The 19874-nt window shown below is 35.9% G+C and overlaps 1 non-coding gene across 1 annotated transcript; it reads right to left on the bottom strand.

Moving 5' to 3' along the window:
* Positions 1–18882: 18882 nt before the first annotated feature.
* Positions 18883–18990, bottom strand: LOC121247962. Its single transcript, XR_005937362.1, has one exon. It is a non-coding gene; the product is annotated as a small nucleolar RNA R71 (small nucleolar RNA).
* Positions 18991–19874: the final 884 nt, after the last annotated feature.

Raw genomic sequence — 19874 nt, forward strand, 5'->3', positions numbered from 1 at the left:
CCGTTGCATCTGAAGCCCTTTCTGTCGCGTCTCAGTCCTCGCACCCTTTTGAAACTCAACCAACGTCGTGTCTCAACCCCTTCACACCTAAGAAATGAAATTGATGCCTGTTGGTAAGAAATGAAATTGATTGTGAGTTTGTTCATGGGCTATTGTTGTCTACCATTCTGGATTACAATTTACCAAGAAAGTTTGTAATAGTTGCATAGTAGTCTTAATAATTACAACCAAGAGCCCTGCAATGTATGGTTTGTTTGTAGTGAATCTACAAATATATTAAACAAAGAGTGTGGAATAAGATGTAAGAATGAGTGTAATTTATGGTTTGTTTGGGTGTTTCAAAGAAATCAACTTCCACTCGCCACCATTGTGACATTTAATCAAACATATACCTGAGTGTTAGCTATGAAATCTGTGTGGGTAACTAGTTGCATCGGCGTCAGACTTTTTGAGCTGCAGAGGGGCACTTGCGTCGACATCGAACTTAGACGGTGCAATGAGAGTAGCGAGAAAGAGAGGGGCAGAGAGGGTCGGTCTCAAAGGGAAAGGGCTGAGAGGGCATACGACTCTTTGATTCTCTATGGGTAAGTATATTCAAATTATTGTGTATTTTCCTATGTGGCTTCAATTGAGTCGAGGGCTGATTTAGTGGGATTCTCAGCCCGACCACTGGGAAGTGGTTCTCTTTCATTTTTTTAGATGACCCCGATCCCATGTATAAATGCGCTGCTGGATACCTGAGCATTCTAGCTGCATTTACGTTTATTTTCTTTATTTATAACAAATCTTTTAACTTTATGATATGGGATCTGACTAAAATATTATTTCCTGGTAACGTTAGAACCAATAATTTAGAGTGGTTCAAATCAAATAATTTAAAATATCTAAATGGACAGGAACTAATACGAATAAAATCTCTTAACAAAAAAAAATGTTATTTGCAGCCATAAAATGTATAAGTACTAGTATTCTTTTTTAAAAGCTTGAATAAATATGGGATTCCCATAAATAAATTAATTTTTTAATTGTGAACCACACTCTTTTTCAAAAGGAGTGTTTGTTGCTTACACCATTTATGCTTGTATCTATCATTACTCCTCTTATAATTCATTTTTCTTCTTAGATGCTTACATTAAGGGTGGGCAAAAATTCTGGCAACTCCGACTCCGACCGACACCCCACTCCGATTCCGACTTTGTCAAAGTCAGAAAAGTCAAAGTTCGGAGTCAGAGTCGGAGTTGGAAGATAAAAATAGTCAAAGTCAGAATTCAGAGTTGAACAAGACTCCGAACTACCAACTCCGACTCTGATAGATATACTTAATATTAGGATAATGATAGGGTTACTACCCTCCTACTATCTATTTACTATTCTTTTTGTATTTGATTTTTTTTAATTTTTTTATTTTACTTAATGGTTAAAGAAGTGAATATTAGTAAAATTATATATTTTTTTAATTTCTTCTTAATGATTAAGAATGTTAAAAAAATACTTAAAAGAAAATGATAAGAAAATAAAATAAAAAAACTTCAAATAGTCATAAGTAATAAATGTGTAGTAAGAAAATAGTAATCCTATCACTACCCCTTTAATATTACAATATAAATGAGGCCCAATTAGCCTAATGATTGATGTTGTTTTTATTACTCTCCATAATTAGAGTTCAAGCCCCAGTGCCCCACGAGAACAAATTTTTTTTTGGCTTTTTAACTAAAATGGCACTCATGTACCCCAATCCCAAACTTATTTCACTCTTCCCCACAAGAACAATCTTTGATTCTTCACTCTCTTCCCCATTCCCCACCCCCTTCAGACTTATTTCTACCCATCAGTCCACCCTCATTCAGCTTTCTTCACTTTGGGATGTCGAGCTCAAATCTAAGCAAGAAATTTCTTAATCTAGAGTCGAGAGTGCGATAGAGATGGTGCATGTTGTCTGACGAAGATGGTGGCTGAACCAAGATCGGTTAGATCTGTTGTCTGAGGTGAGATGGGTTTCATTAGGATGAGAAAGAAAAAGAGATAGATCAGATCTAAGTAAGAAATTTCTTAATGTTTGTTTGAATGTTGTTGTATATTGTTTGGATGTTGTTTGGAATTTTGGATGTTATTTGGATGGTAGGGAAGTGGGAAGAAAAATGAAAAAAAAAAACTCTAATTCCGAGTTGGGCTTCAACTTTCGACTCCAACTCTAGAGCTCCGATTGGAGTCGGTGCCCACCCCTACTTACATCATGAATTGGCCATTTTGACTTCATTGGAGTCGGTGCCCACCCCTACTTACATCATGAAGTCCTAAAACGCTATTACCTATTGTTTTGAAATATTAATTTTCTCCAAGCGTCTTCAACCCCACACATATGATGTGTTTATGAACAGTTCTCCGTTCATTTAATTTTATAAGTTGATCAGCTCAAAATTAATTTTAATTACTCAAATTAAATGATAAACAAACTAAATTCCTATTAAATCAACTCAATTTGATTTACGTTTGGAAACTAAACCAAACTCAACTCATCTCAACTCATCATTACAACTTTTTCAAATTCCAATATAAAATATAATAAACAATTCAACTTTTTCAAATCTCAAAATAATAATATCATTAAAAAATAATATTCTAACAATATTTTATCATCTTAACTCAACTCAGTTCAACATCCAAACGCAGTTTAAACTCGCGAATAAATATTGTTTTGACTTGTTTAAAACTTGTAACACATACACATATATACACATACATATTATGCTTAATATTTAAAAAAGAAAATTTTTATACAACACATTACCATCTTATTTTCATCCTGCTATGTAAGATGTGGCATCCAATGATGATAAATATGTCACATCTTACATAATATGAAAGTATGATGGTCGTATGGAGTATAGCATTACTCATATATACATATATAATATGTACATGCACATACACACACATATATGATAAGCACTCTTATGTCACGTTTAGAAAAGTTGTAATAATGAGATAAAATGAGTTGAAAACACTTCTTAAGACTCAATCCAAACAGAGCCTTAATTTTAAGTATAGTATGTAATCATCTAGAAATTAAAGTGACTATTTATTTTCACTAAATCCTTACCCTCGTTCATATTTGTTTAATTTGATTATCTGTATATTTCTTGTATTTTGTATTTTCTGTTTTATTTGTTACTGTTTATAAAGAGCACAGAACACAAACATATATAATTCGAAAGAGAGAAAAAGAAATACAATTGCATGCATGCAGTGTGTCCTTTTCACTTACTATTGTTGCTTCTTCTTCAGGAAACTAACAAAGCTAATTAATTTGCTAGCTTTTCTTTTTCTTTTTAAGCAGCAGCTAGCTAGCCCACTCATATGCTTTAAGTCTGTATATATAATATAAATATATATATATATATATATATATATATATATATTTTAGCAATCACCTGATCTATCTATCTATCTATCTATCTATCCATATTTATTTATACATGATATATATATATATATATGCGTTTTGTCCGTACTGTGATTAATTAATTAATTTATTATATTATTAGTACTACTATATTATTATTATTATTATTTACAACTAAAAGTCTAAAACTACTGCTAATATATATCAATTGCTCTAGATTTGTTACTTTTCTTTTAATCGGCTATCTAAAAATATTTTTTTAAGTTAGGTGTTGCGAACATTCCTTGTCGTGCCAACCGCGTACTCGAAGAAGATCCTAATTAATCACGGATAACTTGAGGAAGGCGTGTAAAATAATTACATAAAATAAATTTATAAATTGATGTGATTTTATTTGATTTATTATATCCATTTTATAATAAAATTAATTTCATAACATGACGAACTACATCAAATTATATCAATTTATAAAATTATTTTTGTATATTCTTTTGCATCTAGAGTATTTCCCTTATAGTAATGGACTTGCATTTTATTTATAATCATAAATGTCTTTTCAATTATTTTTTTGATTCATTGTTAGATGGCTGGTAGGTATTTATGGGTGTCTAGTAGGGGTATAAGACTATCGGTCTGGACTAAAAAAATCGATTGGACCGAACCATTCAGTCTGAACTAGACCGGACTGATAGTCTTATTGATCGATCTTAGGGTGGGGTTTTTTTGAATAGGATCAGACCGAAACTGATCGAATATATACATATATATTTTTAAATATTATATATATAATATTATTTTATATAGTAGTTGTATAAATTACTTATGTAATTTTTATCTAAGGGATTATCGTTAACTATATATACAATAAAATTATTTAATATTCATTAACCATATATAAAATACTAAATATATCACTTAATTTTAATTTTACTAATTTAATTAATTTTTTGTATCAATTTTTTTGTCAAAAAAAGAAAAAATATTTATGGATCGAATGGACCGATTGAACCGATAGCTAATGAATCAAACCGGCAAAAATGATGGATTAAGATTTTCGATCCGTGACCTTCCAGACCTGACTGAACCGATTACACTCATAGCCGTTCATTACGTGTTTTTGGGATAAGTGTATAGTCATAGAATTGCAACTTCGGTATATATGGAAGGTCGTCCCCTTTAATATGGTGTATTTGGTTGGAACATAATGATGCTAGCTAGCTAGGACTTTCAATGATTAAGACCTCGTTTGGTAGTAGAGCCAATCTTATAATGCCATGTGGTGCTAGAGTAGTAGTATTGCAATGTGACATGGATTTGACGAGGATTATGATCTTGATCGAGGGAGATTGTGACATCTCAAACTAAGTTTGCATTGGGTGGATGGATTGTGAAAAGGATGCATGGATGCCAACTCCCCCACATAAGATGTTGATTAGGTAAAATTGACATTAGAGCCAATTTAGTAATGCCCCGTCGTGCCAGAGGCTAGATGAGATTTTATTATGATTCTAGGAAAAGGCTTACTTGGCTACACGTTATGAATCTTCTCTATACCATGCCATCAAACACAATGGATGGCCAGAGAATATATATATATATATATATATATATATATATATTTATATTGTTGGTAGTTGGTACTCTATAACTCATGTTGTATCCATATAGATGGGGAAGTTATTAATTATTTACCTCCACACCACTAAGGGTTAATTAACTTCCTACCACTACCACTTAACTTGAGAGAAGTTAATTAACCACTCGTGAAAACTCTTTAAGAATAAAAGCTCTCCTCTCTCTCTCTCTCTATAATTTTCTAGAACGACTATCTAGATTTCTTGATCTTGAAGGTTGAAATTTTTTAGAAGATTAGTAGCCTCCTGAGCGACGTAGAGGTGCAAACAACAAAGACATGGGCTGTAAGACGAGCAAAGATCCATATTGTGTGAATTATGCTCATTGAGGTAATTCAAATTAACCTTGTTTAATATTGGTACTAGAGCGCTGCTTGTTTTTGCCCATATGAATATGATTGCATGTTGTTTGATGTTTTGGAATGAGTTTAAAAGCATGTAATTAATGATACGCCATGATTGTTTGTGTTTCAGATTTTTCATTATAGGCTAAGGTATAACATGTTTTAGGTTAAATTCTCTACGTGAAAACATTCTTTATAATTTCATAAACATGTCCCTTAAATTTTCTGAAAACAAATTTTATATGGCTAGAAAGTTGGGTTCATAATCTTTAAATTGTTGACATATCATTGCTTGATTTGGACATAATATGAATAAGTTATGACCAATTGAAAATGGATGATCCAAATAGAAAAGAACCAGAAAAATTGATTGAGGAAGAAGACGATGAACAGTAATGAACAATCATGCATTGCTTTGTCCACAATGAAACCAGAGTACGTTGCTTGTTCAGCAGTTGTACAAGAGGTTTTTTGATTGAGGAGATTTTTTCAGTGCTTAGAGGTTACGGCTCATGCAAATGAAGCCGTTAAGATATTCAACGATAGTATGGCAACTTTGGCATATGGAAGGATTCCAAATTCCATGACAGAACCAAACACTTACATATTTATTTTCACTACATTTGAGATATTGTTACGCGAGGCAAGGTGATCCTACAACATATCTCTACTAGTAAGATGATAGCTGATTCTCTTACTAAGGCTACTAGTAGAAATGTTTTCTAAACTCATACTAGGAGTTTGGAACTTTATCGGATCTGATATATGTTGTATTAAGGATACCTTAGATTTTATTGTACATTTGACACTATTAGTATCTATTGCATCAGTGATATTATTGTGTGCATCTCATATTATGTTAAATGATACTACGTGAAAGCACACACTATAAAGATGTCACCAGGAAAAGATTAGTCCACTCACATGGATGTTAACCTTGGCGCTTGAATAGCAAGGAAGATGAGACAAATTAATTATTTTGGCTCTTGGAAAGCAAGCAAATAAACATCTTGATGCTTTGGGAGCATTCAAGATAAATTTAAAGAATGTTATCTTAGTTTAGCTAAGATGAGACTTATAAGAGTAGTATATGAAGTATTTTCACAACTTTATGAAGCCTGCTTAAAGAGGAATGTGAGATCTTAGGCAGGCGCTAGATGAGTGACAATGTTAAGAAACTCAAGTTAGAGTGCTTTTGTGCCGACTAAACTAAGAATCTTATGACGTTTGAACATGACAAGCCCAAATAACTGGGAGTTCCACCGTAATATACTTTTCATACTATATGTGTTATAGATGACCATACGAGGGAGGAGCAATGCCACGTACAGTTCCCATTTGGGGACTGCAATGCAACCCCTAGGTAATTTTATCTTTAAAATTTTTTAAAATTACAAAAATTATTCCTTCTAAAATAATGCTTTTTCTCATTTAATAGAGGGTCTGCACATACAGTCTCCAAGTGGGGACTGCAAATAGAATTTCTCATGAGGGAGTGATTGGATGGGTCTTTGCTCCTTCACTACGGAGTCCTAATGGATCAATAAATGATCTATTCCTATGCCCTTGAATTTGGAACTATGTCATGAGATGAAAACTTGATGTTGCTACTTTAACATGTTTTCTTAGGGCCACAAATGATACGGTCTCGCAGAGTATGTCTAGGAAAACAGTCAAATCTAATTGAATTGACACGAGTGTCTGTGGAAGATTGTTTAGACTCTTACTTGTTATTTTATATCTCATAGCCCAGACGATTATGTCGATTTGATTCGATATAATCACAAGCATATTATATAATATAAGGTCAAGAATTGCTTTGAGTTATAAACTCGTGAGGGATTAAGAACCCTTGACTTAGTGAGATCAATTAGTCTGGGGCATAGAGGAGATGTTATGAGTGATGTATTATGTTAGTGAGATGGTAGCTTAATATAATACTCCTATAATTTGCATTCTCTTCATGTCGCACGGTTCATTTTCTATATAAGTGATAATTGATTGAAATATTAGGAGAAGATTGTTAATGGGCATAGCACCCATTGTGAACAAGTGAGAGATGTTGGAAGTGGGTACCCCATGACCCATGTTGTGTCCACATTGGTGATGAATTTATTATTTAACTCTCAACCACTAGGAATTAATTAACTCTCCACAATTACCACTTAACTTCAGGGAAGTTAAGTAACCACTCATGATAAAACTCTTTAAAAAATAGTTTTACGTATGTTAAAATAATTAGAGTGGAAAAGTGAACGTACAAAAAAAAAAAAAAAACTCTCATCTCTCTTTACAATTTCCAAGAGTAACTATCTAGATCTCTTGATCTTGAGGTATCGAATCTTTTAAGAGATTGTAATAGCCTCCTAAGCGACGTAGAGGTGCAAACAACAAAATGATGTGGGCTATAACCGCTCCTTGAGTTACCACACTTCGGATTAACCTTATCTAATATATATATATATATATATATCTTTACTATTATATAAGTAGCTATATAACGATCAGTAAACAGAATTTCTTGTTTTCCGTTAGATTACCGTTAAATCAACGTTAAGTCACTACTACTTTTAAAAACAATGGATAAATTCTCATTTTACATCTTTATCCATTGGATATTAGAATGTTTTGAATTTATTATTTTTTTTTATGTTTTGTCAGTCGTCAGTCCACAACTTTTATGTTTTTCAGTATCTACTTTTTTACTATCTGCTTTTTCTTTTCCATAACTTTTATACTTTTATGTTTTTTCACTTTCTACTTTTTTGCTGTCTACTTTTTTACTTCCGCAGCTTTTATATTTTACTTATATTTTATAATTATGTCAGTATACCATTTTAATACTTCTTATCTATTTGTTGTTAGTACTTTTTATCTTTTGCAGCTTTTTATCTCTTCTGCAGCTTATGCTTTTGTGTCATGCTTTTTCTATTCTCGCTGGTCTTTGTATACTTTTTACATTTGATACTCTATCTCGATTTTAAAAGTCAAAAACCAGACCCACACTCTCTCTCTAGAAACTCGCTCGGCTCATTTTTCCTCTACAAACTCTCCAAAAGTTGAAAATCAGACCCTCTCTCTCTAGAAACTCGCTCGCTTAGCTGGTGGGAGGGGAGCTTCGGCTCCTTCTTCCTCTTTCTCTCCTCCCTCTCCTCGCCGACCATTCGTTTCCGGTGGTTTCGTTTGGTTTTTTTATTTTTTTCAGGTTCTCGACCGAATAAAAGGGGTAGCCATTTCGAGCTTCTCCGGCGAGCATCGTCCAACACGTGCACCACTGGGAGAAGCCTTACCCTTCGATCTTGCTGTCGACCGGATTGAGAGCCAATCGGAGCGGCGGTTTAAAGGAAATGCGTAGGTATGGTTTTTGTTGATTCTATTTCTTTTCACTCTGTGGGATGTGAATTTGAAGGATGGTTTGAATTTTTTTTCTTGTTTCGTGTAGATTGTTTTATTTCATTTTTTTGCTTATTGGATTTTTGTTCGTCGATATGGACCATTTTTTGAAATCCGAAGAAAGTGAGTTTCTTGTTCATTCTTGTAGGCATGTTTTAGTTTTTAGTGTGGATCCTCTCTCTTCTCTTTGTGGGATGTGAATCTGAAGAGCATTTGAAAATTCTTTCCAGTCTTCTTGTTCTTCGACTCAAAACTTGTGTTGTTTTTTTTTTTTTTTGTTTTTCTACTTGTTGGATTTTTCTTTTCCATTTTTTGTTTGTTGGGTGTAAATCTGCTTGTTGGATTTTCGTTTGTCATTATGGACCAAATTTTTTTGGCTCGAGCAATTGCTGGATGTGATTTTGTTGTGATGACAGAGTCTGAGACCGTTTTATTAGCTAGATAGGCTTGCTGTTACTGATAAGTAACATAAACATTTATAACATTTTCATTTCATATTACATAACATAAATATCAAATATTATCATTTACATTTGAACTCATTCTGACATAGTATTGGATGCATATTTTGTTGACATTTGAAGAAAGTTAGGGGATGATCATATCTACTTGCCTCTCCTCAGCTTCATGAATTCCTATAGTTTGGTGTAGTTTGGTGGTCGATTGCTACATCTCTCACTCCCATTGCTGCTAAACTTGGATTGCCTTTCCTTGTTGTTCGTGCTTTCATGGGTATCGGTGAGGTTTGTGCTTTAACTTGCTGCAACAGCTTTGAGAACACTGACTGAAGCTGGTATAACATTTTTATTCTTTTTCTTTGGATGTTTTCTTGTATGATTTTTCTCTTATGCAGGTTGTCAGATTGTGATGTTATTGGGGTTTTTGATGTACTGACAGCAGCTGCTATACTTTTGTGTCAGTACACCATTTTTATGATTTTTCTCTATACACTGCTCTATGTATGCCTTTTCTCTTATGCGGGTTGGGTGCATGCGTATTGGCAATTGTGCCTTTTATATCTTTAAATTTTGAAAAAAAAAATAAAAAAAGGGTGCTCGCTATAGGAGAAGAAAAATGGTGCTCTCATCTTTTATCTTCTCTTTCATTTTTTTCTTTTACTGGTTTTTAATGTTTACTGTCTTAAAATGTGTTTCCATGAAGTCATCCATAGTGTATATATCATGACACTTTCCCTGCCTTGAATGTGCCCATGAGTAATTTAAGGCTCCCATGTTATGGCTTTGTTAATTTGGTTCTGTTTCAGGGTGTTGCTATGCCTGCCATGAATAACATTTTGTCAAAATGGGTTCTAGTAGCAGAGACAAGTAGATCATTCGCATTGGTGTACAATGGGATGTACCTTGGATCAGTCACTGGCCTGGCCTTTTCACCGTTTTTAATCTACCAGTTTGGTTGGCCATCAGTCTTCTACTCCTTTGGTTCTCTAGGAACAGTTTGGGTTTCTGTGTGGCTAAGTAAGGTAATATGTTTGTTGCATTTATGGAAATATGTCTATGAGCATTGAAGTTTTGGATTCATTTGCTCGCTCTTAATATAGCTATATATGCTTATATGTCACCACTTCTCTTCCTCTGAGATTGTTCCTCTAGGCATATAGTTCTCCTCTTGAGGATCCTGAGCTGTTACTTGAAGAGAAGAAGTTGATCCTTTCCAACAGCATTTCCAAGGAACCTGTTAAAACAATACCTTGGGGACTAATTTTGTCAAAACCACCTGTATGGGCCCTAATAGTGTCTCACTTCTGTCACAATTGGAGAACATTTGTTCTTCTAAATTGGGCAAGATATAGTAAAGATGCTTACATGGGACTTCTTTAATACACCATTAATAGCCTTAATCTTGCCTTTTATTTTTTGGATGCTGGTTTTCTTGTTATACACTTGTAAAACCATGCTTGTTTGTTATGGACTGTGGTAGTCTTAGCTTCACCAACTTGAATGCTTGGATCTATTTATTTTTGGTAGTAAGTTGTAGGTATATATTTGTGTCTCCTGATTGTATTTGTTTTAAGTGACTACCACTAAACAAAGTACCTACAAATGACTTTTGATTCATCTTTACTTCGGGAATTTGTTAGTCAACATAAAAGTCGTCATTGCATGAAAATTTGTATCATATCTTCCATTACAATACATTTGAAACTTCAAAATAGATAAAATAAGAGTTGGAGGAAGGGAGAGAAGGTAACCATTTTATAAAATTAGGCAAACATGCTTTGCACGTTACTCCCGCCTAGTATATATATATTTATATATATATATATATATAGAGGTTTCACACTTCCTGTGCTTTAGGCAGTATTGAAGCCATACTTTTTTGGGTCGTCTAACTCATAAAGAGAGAAAAGAAAAAGTCTTTTAGAAGATTTTACTCTCTATATAAAGAAGAGCCTTGTTTTTGGGCTTTTATGACTATTTTGCCCTCATATTTGTGTTAAAATTACAGTATAAGCCACTGAAATCGACAATCTAATGCTCTTCTATTTGGATTATTCCCATATGATATTATGTGGAAAAAACAACAATTATATTCATTTTGTTTATACAATAATTCATAAAAAAATATTTTTTTCACAATTTAATGTGAACATTATGTTTGATCACCTTCCCAACCAAGATTTATAGAGGCGTGACAGGGAAGATGGGATATAAAGCTAGAAGACAAAACATAAAACATTGGGGACGAACTTGAAGTAGGGGGAGAGGCAACAAACATAGAGATCTATTTCATTTGAGGCTCCCTTGAAGTTGGGAATGAGTTGGAAGGATGAGAGGAAGACAACGAGAAGGCTCCTAGACTATTTAACAAATAGAACTTCGTGGGATTCATTGAAGAGAGTTTAATGAGAATTGAGATCTATCTTTTTTTTTTTTTTTTTTTTTTTTTTTTTTTTTTTCCTTTTGTTATAAAGGAGGACGGCACCTCCATACTTTATTAATCTGCCTCACTTATGGCTGAGGAAAACCGTTCACAACAAAAGACAAGAATAAACAAAAGACATCCAAAAAGACAAGGACAAAACTACCTCGCTCATACTAAACACGCCTAATACATGGAAAACCAAGCTTGTCCGTAACATCCCTCTAAGCTTAGTAGGCATATCTTGAGAAAGCCATTGCTGAGTGCAACCCCTCACTCCCAATTGTGCGAGATAATCTGCCAGTGCATTCCCTTCCCGATATATATGTGTGACTTGAGAATCTAATCCTTTCAAAAGCTCCATAATTTCCTCCCAATAATCTTCTAAATACCAAGATTCACAAACTGATGCCTTCAGACATCTGATCACCAGCATAGAGTCTATCTCCAAGTCGAGATGTACCACTCCCAGCCTTTTGATCAAGCACAGGCCATGTAGGAGACTCATAAGTTCTGCAAAATTGTTTATTCCTATATCGAGAGAAACGTAGAAGGCCATGCGCAAGTCTCCATCTTCATCTCTAATCACTCCACCTGCCCCTATAGCACCTGGGTTTCCATTAGAACTTCCATCTACATTCAACTTAAGCCTCCCACTTGCCGGCTTTGTCCATCGAACCAGCTTTGGGACTGATCTTTTTGGAAGTTTAATTGGGATATTAAGCTCCATTAAAATTTCCTCATCCCGTCTCAACAACAATTTCCCCGCTTTGAGTTTTTCTCCCACTCTTGCAATCCATGCCTTGATCTTATACCACACGGTAGAAGCCGACTCTTTATCTCTTTCCATCCGTGCCTTGCACCTTCTTAGCCAAAGACACCAAGTAACAATTGAAGGGATAATGCCCAGTAATTGCCCCATTTGGGAGGACTTAGAAGCTTTTAAAAACCAAGCTGCAACTAACTAGTTCCATGAGCTTGCTGTAACTCTACCTAGACCCATCTGTGCATGAGCTCTTCTCCAAATTTCCTTTTTCCATGATTATTTACTGCCCATACAAGCAAATCGGACCCAGCTTTACTTTTATTGAGGACTTCCAAGACTTTTTTGCCATTCCTCCCCCTAGCAGCCGATGTAGCATATCAGTATCCCATATTTTTTCAATTTTGCAATCTTTAACTTGTAAGTTTGGAGAATCACCCCAAGGAGCCATGTTACAGAGAGGACCATCGTCCAACCACTTATCAAACTAAAATGATACATTTCCATCTTTAATTTTCCATTTCGAAAGATTGAGGACTTCCAGGAAGCACGAGGACACCATCCGCCAAAATCTTGTTCCTTTTCTTTGATCTTCAAGAGAAAGATGATTATTTTTAACATATTTGGCTCTAAAAATTTTTGTCCACAAAGAATCTTCCACCATGATCTTCCACGCACATTTCATGAAGAGAGATTTTTGAACATCTTTAAAGTTTCTAAACCCCATTCCACCTTCTTCCATTGGTAAACATAATTTATCCCATGATTTCCAATGTTTCTTTGGCTTTCCTTCATTCACACCCCAAAAAAAATTGCTCAAGCATCTATTGATACTTTTTAACACCGAATCAGGAACAAATACAATAGATAGTAGATATATGGGAAAACTCATCAGAACATGCTTTAAGAGAAGCACAAGGGCCCCTTTTGGCAATAGTTTATTTTTCCACCCTTCCATCAGTGCCTTTATTTTTCCAACAAGCTCCTCTAAATATACTGCTTTCATTCTCCTAGAGATTATTGGCACTCCCATATATGTGAATGGCATCCCACCTTCTATAAACCCTGTAATTCTTAGAAGCGATCTTCGTCGAGTACTAGTGGTATGTTTGGAGAAGGTTACAGAGGATTTCTTTTTGCTAACCTTTTGGCCCGACCACTCCTTATAGATGGACAATGTATCCATTATAGCTCTCATAGATTTTTTGCTCCCATTGGCAAACACAACAATGTCATCGGCATATAACATATGCGATATTAACGGTGTACCTCTGGGTTGCAAAAAGGAACCAATTTTCTTTTCTTCAACTTTTGCCTTAAGCAGACTTGAAAGGATTTCTTCAACTATGATAAACAAATAAGGAGAAACTAGATCACATTCCCTCAATCCTGGCCCACTTTTGAAGAAGCCCTTAGTAACCCCATTCATGACAACAAAGAACCAAGGGCTGAAAATACACCGCCTGAACAAACCACACACCTGATTAGAAAAGCCAAATTGAGCCAAAACATGTAAAAGGAAATCTCAATCTACACTATCATAGGCTTTCGCCATATCGTTCTTAATGATGATATGACCACCCCAAATGGGTTTATTGATGCTATGGATCAGTTCCGGAGTGAAACTTATGTTATCAAAGATGCTTCGGCCTGGCATAAAAACACCTTGTTCCGGAGATATAATACGAAGAAGCATCAGAGCCAATCGACTCGCCAAAATTTTAGAGCAAATTTTATAAAAAAAAACCGAGCATAGGCTAATCGGCCTAAACTTGTCGAAACTTGATGGCACCTCTACTTTCGAGATAAGAGTAAAAAAGGAAGCTGCAAAATTCATGGGGAGGTCAGCCCCCAAGAAAAATTCCTGCATTGCACCCACCACATCATTGCAAACTATATGCCAACAAGCTTGGAAAAATCCAGACCCAAACCCATCTGGCCCTGGATTGCTGTCAACTGGAATGGAAAACATTGCATCTTTAGCATCTTGCATTGAAGGGAGCTGACACAAACTCTCATTATCTTCCTTCTTAATAACTGATTGTATCAGCTTTGATAGATTCGGAATTGCCCCCACCTGTTTATGAGCCAAAACTTGGCTAAAATGTTGCACTGCCCCATCGTGGATTTCTTCCAAGGACCTCAGCCAGCTACCATCTTGTAGCCTCATTTCCTGAACTTGCCTCTTGGCCCTTGAATTAAAAGCTCGAAAAAATATTGGTAGAAGCTTTACCTTTTTCAAGCCAAGATTGTTTGGCTTGTTGCCCAAGCCTCATTTCTTCACATCCCAGCTAGACGTCCAGTTCTATTTATGCAACCAAAAAGTCCTGCTCATCCTCCTCATTATAGCCCTCCTGCATTTTTTCCTCTAGTTTCCCCATTCTATCCTCCAACTGCCTGATATTTAACTCTGTGGACCTAAAGACCTCTCTATTCTAGCCATGTAAGACATTTTTGAGCTTCTTTAACTTTATTACTAGTCTAGCCATCCCACTCTCCATAATGCTCTCCTCCCAAGTATTTGCCACACATGCCATGAAGGTGTCGTGGGTGACCCACATTTAATGGAATTTAAAAGGAAAGAAGCAATACGGTATTGCAAAGTTTTTTAGTTGTAGCACCAATGGAGCATGATCCGAAGTACTCCTGGACAAGTATTCTAAGTGAGCCTCTGGAAATGTCGTAAGCACATCAGCACTAATTAACGCCCTGTCTAAACAAGCCCAACTCCTCAACATACCTTCATGACCATTACACCACAAAAGTCGATTACCAAAATATCTTATTTCTGATAGACTAGTAGAGTCGATAAAATTATTAAATTCCTCCATTGTCGAGAGGATTCTGGGTCTCCCACCCCTACGCTCCAAATCATTTCTAATGATATTAAAGTCTCCCAAAATAAACCACGACATAGACCCCCTCACCCCATTAGCTAAAGCGTGCCATAAATTCCTTCGTTCCACCTGAGTACATTTAGCGTAGATGAAAGAAATACATACTTTATTATTTTGCATCTCTGTAACCATAGTAATGCATTGGTTCGTTGCCTTCACCAAATCAACCTGTACCCTCTGAGCCCATAGTATCCACAATTTTCCCCCTTGCAATTCATTTGATAAACAGCCCTCAAACTGCATTTTTTTTCTTAAGACTCTCCATGTGCGTTTGTGCTAAAAAAGGCTCAGCCACAACAACAATTACAACTTTATGCTTTCTCACCAATTTATTCAACCTTATCTTTGAAGTACCCATCCCTTGGATGTTCCAAAAAAATAAAGACTGAATCATAAGTTTAATTTCGAGGGCTTGCTCTTAGCCCTTTTGGAACTTCTCAAACTATTTCCTCCATTGTATAGAACCAGGTTCTCAAAATCAGACATGTTTCCCTTATTTTTGCCAATATTCTCCATACTTTCCGCAATCTCCGAGTCTGAGAGAGAAATCGACACCTCTTCCTCTGAGGAATAGGTATCCTCCACAGTCATGTTCTCTTCTACTAATTGGGTCTATTCAACCACCTCCAAAATGACAAAAGACTCTAAATTTGTTTGGGGCACGAAAGAACCTTCAGCCAACATTTCCCCTTCTGTAGGATTAACGAAATGAACTTCCATATCATAAAAAGAAAATGTATTAACATTAATAGCAGGTTGTTGCAGTTCATCACATACCCGGTCTATCATTTTCGCATTTTCTGTTTCTTCCGCTGCATTCATTTCCTTTGCATTCACCTCATTTTTGTCCTCGTGCAATTGGTTTTCTATGCTTAAAATTCCTTTCCCTGTTCTCTCCCTTGTTTCCTCCACGTTGCCATCATTTTTCTCCAAACAACCATCCCTTATTTCAACAACCTCATTTTGTTTGCTTGTCTCAGCCTTTTCCTGCTCCTCACGCTTGAAAGTCTTACTTGCCTCATCATAACCTAGACTTTCTTCTCTTTATCTCCTACTTCCTGATGCCTATTCCCTATTTTCAACCCTCATTCCCAAATATAGTGACATTGTGACCTTGCATTTGGCATCAACAACAATAGGCAGGAAGGGTTTCATACACCCACCTCTTGTAACCTGCTAGAAACTTGATGGGGCGTGCCTATCCAGAACGAATCAAGAGGAGTCTTGGAGGCATCCATTTTTATACAAACCCGTGCTCCATCTGTTCGAGTTACACATCGTGTGCTATTGTCCAGACGAATATACTAACCCAATGGCATCGTTATATTTCAAAGAAATGATTCATGATAGTAGTTCGGCGGAAGGCCCGCTAAATTAATCCAAACCGGAATCAAAGGGGTCTCCTTATCTTCATCAAACTTAGGGTACCGTTGAAATATATGATAAGCTATTCCTTCTACATCACAAATTTCTCTTGAGAAAGCTTTAATAAAGTCAGATTCATTGGAAAAAGGGACAAAGACATACCTGACCTTTAACATTGTAGACACCACCTACTGTGAGTCCAGTCCCCACCGACTTCGAATGAAGGCTCTAATAGTATCAAGCAATAGCCTCTGTCTCAGAAATTTCATTACAAGAAAGAACTTAAACGGTTGTGTAGACCGTTCTATCTCTTCCTTCGAAAATGACCATACGGCACATGATTAAGTGAAATAATTGTAGTAAGTATTTAAGTTAAGACTTTTGACCTGAAAATCACTACAAATGCTCACTTACACATCAATTTTTACTTAAAGGGACAATCCGAAGTCAAAAGGCAAAGAAAGGGGGTAATATGGTCATTTCGCATTCAGGATTCCTACTACACCTTCGCACTACACTTAGGATATTCTCAGATTTTCTATTGCTCGAAACCTAACACTTTCTCTCTCTGCATTGTGCTTGCAGATTCTACACTCTAGGAACCGGATGGAATTGGAGAGGATTCAGTTGAGGGCACGGCAAAGGATGAAAGGGATGTTTTTTTTTTTAGGGATGTTTTTCATTTTTGTTTTGGTTGAACTTGGGAATCTTGAGATGAAGGGGGAGTAATCTCTGAACCCTAAGTCAAGGGAAACCATCGAGCAGGGTTTATTTTTAAGGGTTCCTATTCCCAGATTGTGGCGATTTGTTTCCTTTCATTAAGTTGTTATCATTTCCAAATCAAGTCCAGGATTGAAGTTCTTTTCATATTTTTTTGATCTTTCGTTGATTGAAAGCACGTTGGATAGAAATTCCATTTCTTTACATGTGTTAACCGAAATTGGAATGATAGAAATTTATTGAGAATATCCTTATTATTTCTCTTACTATGTGTACATTTTTATCTATTATCCAAATGTTTACCCTAGACTGGATTAACATTTGTAGAAGGTAATGGGATTGTGAAATTCTTCAGATTATTCACTGTGAGAGGGTTCCCCGAGACTTAGGTTTATTTTCTTTAGATAATCAAAGTTCTTTTCTCATCCATATTAATATGCTTGAGTCCCTCGATACAAGTTTTATTTTAGTTTCTTTAGTAATTGGATTTGATAGAAGAGTAGGCCAATCCTACTTCACTCCTATTAAATCTTTGGGCCACTGGGAAGAGAACAACTCTATTAAAGAACTGCCCCTTGGTCAAACACAGTGTCTAAGAGGGTATTCTTTTATAGATACATTTTCCAATTCTTTTCTTTTCAGTTTTGAAGCATAAGTTGTCTTAATCCCTATGAAATCGACCTTGGGACCTTCACTACACATCAACACAACACCTCTTGCACTTGGGAGGTAATAAAATTGGAGAACCAAGTTTTTGGCGCCGTTGCCAGGGATTAATGACAATTTGCAGGACTAACACAACGAAAAAAAAAAAAAGGGAAGTCTAAGTGTGAACCTCTTCACACTCTGGTGATATCTAACCCTACCTTTTCTTTAACATTTGCTTGTTCTGTGTTTTGATTGTTTTGTGTTAATTTTGAGTGATAATTGCACACTAAACTTGGAGTTGTTTAAAGGTTTTTGGTTGGGTTGTGTATGACTGCTTGGAGTAGAGACTATTCCACTAGATTAGTCAGAACACAACCTGTGACACACTCTGATTGTGAGTCACTTTCATTTGAGTCATCCTCTGAGAGTCTTAGTGCCATGGCTGAAGAAGAACAAGAAGAGAGGATAGTGGAAAATGATAACGGACTCTTAAAGATTATTTGCAACCTGCTAGGACTAGCTCACCCTCATGCATTATACAACCTCTTAATGCAAATAATTTTAGTTTTAAACCTGACATGATACCCCTTATACCTCATTTCCATGGTATGGAGTCTGAGAACCCATATTTGCACATCAAAGAATTTGAGGAAGTTTGTTCAACTTTTATGGATCGAACTTGTACTGAAGAAGTAATCAGACTCAAGCTATTTCCCTTTTCATTAAAAGACAAAGCCAAAACATGGCTAAATTCCTTGAGGCCTAGATCCATAGGAACATGGCAAGAGATGCAGACTGAGTTTTTAAAAGAATTTTTTCCTATGCACAAAACCAATGCATTGAAGAGGCAAATTATGAATTTTGCTCAAAAAGATACTGAAACCTTTTATCAGTGTTGGGAGAGGTTCAAGGACTTACTCAATGCTTGTCCTCATCATGGGTATGGAAATTGGAGGATAATAAGTTTTTTTTTATGAGGGTTTACAACCTAAGATGAGACAATTCGTAGAGACTATGTGCAATGGAGAATTTTTTAATAAACAACCTGTCGAGTACTTTGATTACCTGTCTGAAAATGCCCAGTCATGGGATGTTTCAGATGTGTATGACAGAACTGAGCCTTTAAAAATAACTGGAGGGGGGAAATATCATTTGAAAGAAGTGGATGATTTGCATGCTAGAGTGTCTGTACTTTCTAAGAAATTGGAAACCATAGATACAAACAAGGAAATTCAAATTATTCAGAAAATCCCAGAAAAATGCAACATCTGTGAAGAAATAGGGCATGATACTGGTGACTGCCCTACAATCCTAGCCTTTAGGGAAGTTATTCGAGATCAATCTAACCCTGTCAATTTTATTTCTAAATCTGTTCCAGGTTCCTTTTCCAACACGTACAATCCATCTTGGAGGAACCACCCAAATCTAAGCTGGAGGAATGAGCAATCAGCGCAAACCCCCAGTCATGCACCTGGCCCATTTCAGTATGCACTGAACTCACATGCAACAGCCTCAAGATCATCTCAATATCCTGTTGTAGCAGCTTATGGGCAGAGGAGGAACCTTGAGGACTCTGTCCATCAAATAGCATCAAACCTCTAACAATTCATTCAAGGGCAGACTATCATCAACAATCAGACTTCTTAGGCTATCAATGATATTAGAGGATCTTTGACAAGGTTGACCACAACCTTGAGCACCCAGGAGAAGGGAAAGTTCCCTGCTCAACCACAGCCTAACCCTCAGGGGCAGGTTCATCAAGTATTAGAGGCAATGGAGACATCCAACATTAAACCAGTAAAAGCTGTGACAACCTTGAGAAGTGGA

This window comes from Juglans microcarpa x Juglans regia, chromosome 1S (assembly GCF_004785595.1).
Source record: "Juglans microcarpa x Juglans regia isolate MS1-56 chromosome 1S, Jm3101_v1.0, whole genome shotgun sequence".
NCBI lineage: Eukaryota > Viridiplantae > Streptophyta > Magnoliopsida > Fagales > Juglandaceae > Juglans > Juglans microcarpa x Juglans regia.